A 6,000-nucleotide genomic window follows, 5' to 3' on the forward strand; every position below is an offset into this window, starting at 1 on the left:
ACCGGGACCCAATAGCCAATGTTTTCTTCGTGCTGGGGTGTCGTTAAACACATTCATTCATTCATTCATTCATTCATTCATTCATTCATTCATTCATTCATTCATTCATTCATTCATGCATGCATTCATTCATTCATTCATTCATTCATTCATTCATCATCCATTTATTAACACTATACCACTGAGGCTGGTTGATGGTATTAAACTAGAGTAACTAATCCAATATTTACTGTACAGGTGAAGTGGCCAGTATAGCTCGCTCTGGGTGGGAGCCGGTACCGGGCTGCGAACCCAGTACCTACCAACCTTAAGTGCGATGGCTTAACACTATACTATACCTTTGCATATATCAAAGTTTGACACCAGGACCCAATAGCCACTGTACTTTTCATGCTGGGGTGTCGATAAACATTAATTAATTAATTCATTCATTCATTCATTCATTCATTCATTAACACTATACCACTGAGGCTGGTTGATGGTATTAAACTAGAGTAACTAATCCAATATTTACTGTACAGGTGAAGTGGCCAGTATAGCTCGCTCTGGGTGGGAGCCGGTACCGGGCTGCGAACCCAGTACCTTCCAGCCTTACGTGCAATGGCTTAACCACAACACGCGTCGACGAGTCGTGGGTAGAGGTGGTAAAAACTAAAGTAACTAATCTAATATTTATTTTACAAGTTAGAAAGCTTGAAGTCTATGGTAATTGCACCCATTGACGTCTTAACCTGCCTCTTTGATCCAGTGGTAATCGTCTAAAATCAGATATGTAGAACGCATTATGGTGCATTTAATCTTTGCAAGACCAAACCTGTGCAAAACAAACACGTCTGCTAATTGCACTCGTTACTTTCTTTACAATTAACAAAAGAACAAAGAAAAATGAAAACAAAAGAAGCCGTTCACGTACGCTCACGCTTATCTTTGATTGAGGTCTTCACATTTTAACTGAACTGAACTGAACTGAACTGTATTTACTTTCAGGCCGTAAACCACGACACACAAGCTACCTAATACATTTATACATATATTCTGACAATATAGCAAACGTATAAGTATTTCACATAAATAAATAAACAAACAATATATATATATATATATATATATATATATATATATATATATATATATATATATATACAATACATATATACATATATACATATATACATACATACACATACATACACATACATACATAAAGTACATATTTGTATAGGTATTTTAGCCGGGGGACTTAAAAGTATTTATAATAAATTTACAGAAAATTTACAATTTACGAAGGAGACCAGCTTTCTTGTTGTTGAAAATATTATAAAATTGATATGGATTATGTTTCCATTGACAGTATTGTGGTAAGTAAATAGTTCTGGATTCTTAAAAAAAAATGCATTTCAGTATATAATGGATGTCGTTACTGTTGCAGAGGGGACATATTTTATCATGTAGTGGTATTCGTGTCCATCTACCTGTTTCAGTGGAAAGATTATGGTTTGAGTGTCTAAAACGTATTAATAGATACAAATGTTGTTGTTTTTTCTCAAGGGATGTTAAATGTCTCAAATGTAACACAATATTTTAACAGTTTGTAATTTGAAGCTTTTCCAGAATTATCGATATGACTGTACCATGTTTGTAGGAATTGATTTGTAAGTCTTAGAGAAATAAATTAAAAAAAAAAGTGTAGATCCTATTACATTGTGACATCCATATATCCATTTATGTTTGTAAATTTTATTATTGTCAGCCGGTACGTAGTCCAGTGGTACAGCGTTCGCTCGATGCGCGGTCGGTGTGGGATCGATCCCCGTCGTTGGGCCCATTAGATTATTTCTCGTTCCAGCCAGTGCACCACGACTAGTATACCAAAGGCCGTGGTATGTACTATCCTGTCTGTGGGACGGTGCATATAAAAAGATCCCTTGCTGTTAATCGAAAAGAGTAGTCCATGAAGTGGCGACAGCGGGTTTCCTCTCTCAATATTTGTGTGGTCTTTAACCATATGTCCGACGCCATATAACCGTAAATAAAATGTGTTGAGTACGTCGTTAAATAAAACATTTCCTTCTTTCTTTTTATTATTATTGTAGTCATTCAACAACAATTTATAATCAGTCAAGTTCAAGTTCTTCATTGTTAAGTTTTGCAACTGATCAGCATTATAACAATGAAATACAATATTATGTACAATAGTACGGAACAATGGTGGAGAATGACTTACATAAATACATACACATACACCGATAAAAACAATTAATCTATATCTATATGTAAACAATCGGCAATATGGGTTACACAAATATAGATATATTAAGTTGTTTGTAGTAATAACATATCCCTCATTTTGTTCGCCTGTAGTAAGTATTTGCCAAGGTTATTTATCTCCTTATTGTTTGTAGTTGACAATAGCTGTATTAGTTTAAAAGCATTGGGGTTCTTGGAGTAGTATTTCTTAATAAATCTATTTCTTAGTTTCGTATCGTGGACACTGAAGAATAAAATGAAACTCATCCTCAATCTCATCAATATTACATAATATACATACTCTTTGTGTTCTCTCGATATGTTTGTATGTACCAGCTTCAATATTTAGCCTGTGTGCACAAATTCTCATTTTCGTTATTTCTTTTATATTACGTGAATCAACTGGCTTCGTCAGATATGTTTGTACCAAAAGGTAATCATCCTTAGCTTTACAGTTATAGTTACTGGGAAACGTCCAAGTTCCCCATACACCATGTACAGTGGTGTAGACTTCCTCACTGGTAACTGTAGTTTTAAACATTTATTATACAGTTTATCTATGGAAGCTAAACTTTCGAAACCCCATGTTTCGCATCCGTATAAAAGGACCGGTATAATCATACAATCAAATAATTTAGGCTGACAGCGTTTTTCTTCTTTTAGAACGAAGTACATAGCTTGACGTATCATGGACTAATGGTATCGGCTGTGTAGTGGTTAAGCCATCAGGAATAAGGCAGGCCATTTACACATTTTATTTTGCCAAAAATATACATTGTTCGGCATACATACCTATTTATAGATAAAGTAATATAATGTGCGCATTGCGGGGAATGGTAAGTAGCAACGGGTTACAATCGATAAAAGTCAATAGTAAATGGGTAATACATGCATAGCAATAATATACAATATAATAACATATGTCGTGTATCAATGTTGTCTCTTCTATGCGTGGTAGCAGTCTTAAAATACTTACACGATTTAATTAGCTGTTTTATGTTGTCGCTGGTTTTCTTATGCACTGGAGTGGGATGTAGTCCAGTGGTAAAGCGCTCGCTCGATGTGCGGTCGGTCTGGGATCGATCCCCGTCGGTGGGCCTATTGGGCTATTTCTCGTTCCAGCCAGTGTACTACGACTGCCATATCAAAGGCCGTGGTGTGTACGACCTTGTCTGTGGGATGGTGCATATAAATGATCCCTTGCTGCTAATCGAAAAGAGTAGCCCATGATGTGGCGACAGCGGGTTTCCTCCCTCAATATCTGTGTGGTTCTTAACCATATGTCTGACGCCATACAACCGTAAATAAAAATGTGTTGAGTGCGTCGTTAAATAAAACATTTCCTTCTTCCTTCTTCTGCACTCGTCAATAAAGAGGCATAACACTCTTTCAAAATACAGATATTTGTATTCAACACATTTAGCCAATATTTAACAATACGAATGTTCCTACTTATGTACAAAGGTACTCTACCTAATTCAACATAGACCATCATACTGGTAGTGCTGTCTAAAATACGTTTACATAATTGCAAATGTAGGATCTCATGACTATTTTCTTTGTTAAAACCCCAAACTTCACAGCCATAATTTAAGATACTGCTAAGATATGTATCGAACAGTGATAGTAATGTTTCTGCATTTAAGAAATAGTTACTAGTTTTACCAAATAGAGCAACCATAGCTTTTCCACCCTTTTTCATATTACCTTATGAGCGATATTAAATTTTCCATTATAATGAAGACAGACCCCAAGATAGTTAAAACTGTCAACAATTTATAAATCGGTTTTGTGGTATGTCCACCTTTCTTCAGGTTTCACATTTCAACCTTTTCTGAATACTACGATTTTAATTATATTAATATTTACTTTTAAATCCCACTTATTTGTGTGTATATATATATATATATATATATATATATATATATATATATATATATATATATATATATATATATATATATATATATATATATATATACAAAGTGTCTAACATACTCTGCAATTTGGGTGCACTTTCAGAGAATGATACTGTATCATCGGCATACACCAGTAGACAGAGGTGATTCAAATTTAACTGATATAGTCAGTCGGTGGAATTTAACAATTCCATTTCTAGATCATTAACGTTCAAAGAAAACAAGAATGTCGAAATAGCTTCTCCCTGAATTACACCGGATTTGTACCAGGAGGATTCAGATATATTTCCCTGATATCCCACACATGATTTTATCTGACTATACATTGATTTTACAACATTTACAAACTTACTGTTTAATCCTAATTTAAAATTGTTTAGCCACAATGCCGTATGCTCAACAATATCAAAAGCTTTACTAAAGTCAATGAAAACACAATAGAGGTGTTTTTGTTTTTTTTACTGACAAGCTTAACAGTTATAAGTCTCTGTAGAGCAAAAATAAGTCTCTGCAGAGCAAAACTAGTCAACTGTGCTAAAACTGGGCTTAAATCCAATCTACGCAGGTATTGTAGGTTGAACTTCCATTCAGTAATATGTTCTATGCAAACCGGCCTCGGTGGCGTCGTGGTTAGGCCATCGGTCTACAGGATGGTAGGTACTGGCTTCGGATCCCAGTCGAGGCATGGGATTTTTAATCCAGATACCGACTCCAAATCCTGAGTGAGTGTTCCGCAAGGCTCAATGGGTAGTCGTAAACCACTTGCACCGACCAGTGATCCATAGCTGGTTCAACAAAGGCCATGGTTTGTGCTATCCTGCCTGTGGGAAGCGCAAATGAAAAATCCCTTGCTGCTAATCGGAAAGAGTAGCCCATGTAGTGGCGACAGCGGGTTTCCTCTCAAAATCTGTGTGGTCCTTAACCATATGTCTGACGCCATATAACCGTAAATAAAATGTGTTGTGTGCGTCGTTAAATAAAACATTTCTTTCTGTAGAGCAAAAATAAGTCTATACAGAGCAAAAATAGTCAACTGTTCTAAAACTGGGCTTAAACCCAAACTACGCAGGTATTGTAGGTTGAACTCCCATTCAGTAATATGTTGTATGCAAACCGGCCTCGGTGGCGTCGTGGTTAGGCCATCGGTCTACAGGCTGGTAGGTACTGGGTTCGGATCCCAGTCGAGGCATGGCATTGTTCATCCAGATACCGACTTCAAACCCTGAGTGAGTGCTCCGCGAGGCTCATTGGGTAGGTGTAAACCACTTGCACTGACCAGTGATCCATAACTGGTTCAACAAAGGCCATGGTTTATGCTATCATGCCTGTGGGAAGCGCAAATAAAAGATCCCTTGCTGCTAATCGGAAAGAGTAGCCCATGAAGTGGCGACAGCGGGTTTCCTTTCAAAATCTGTGGTCCTTAACCATATGTCTGACGCCATATAACCGTAAAAAAATGTGTTGAGTGCGTCGTTAAATAAAACATTTCTTTCTTTCTTCTGTTGTAGGCACTGACCTGACCTTCACCTGGATTTGCCTCCTGGTATCGGCTGCCACCCAGAGCGAGTTTAACGATTGTATGGTCACTCGATGTCAGGCCAGTGCACTGACTTCTCTCTCACTAACTACTAACTACTAATCACTAACCCACATAACTGGCCAGACAGTCCAGATAGCTAAGGTGTGTGCCCAGGACAACGTGCGTGAACCTCAATTGGATATAATAACTATAAATGAAATGGAATATATATTTTTTTATTAGACTAAACTCATTGCAGGTTGTGCCAACAGTACGAATGAATGAATGAATAAATGCAGGAATGAATAAATAAAT

The sequence above is a fragment of the Gigantopelta aegis genome, chromosome 12, assembly GCF_016097555.1.
Source record: "Gigantopelta aegis isolate Gae_Host chromosome 12, Gae_host_genome, whole genome shotgun sequence".
Classification (NCBI taxonomy): Eukaryota; Metazoa; Mollusca; class Gastropoda; order Neomphalida; family Peltospiridae; genus Gigantopelta; species Gigantopelta aegis.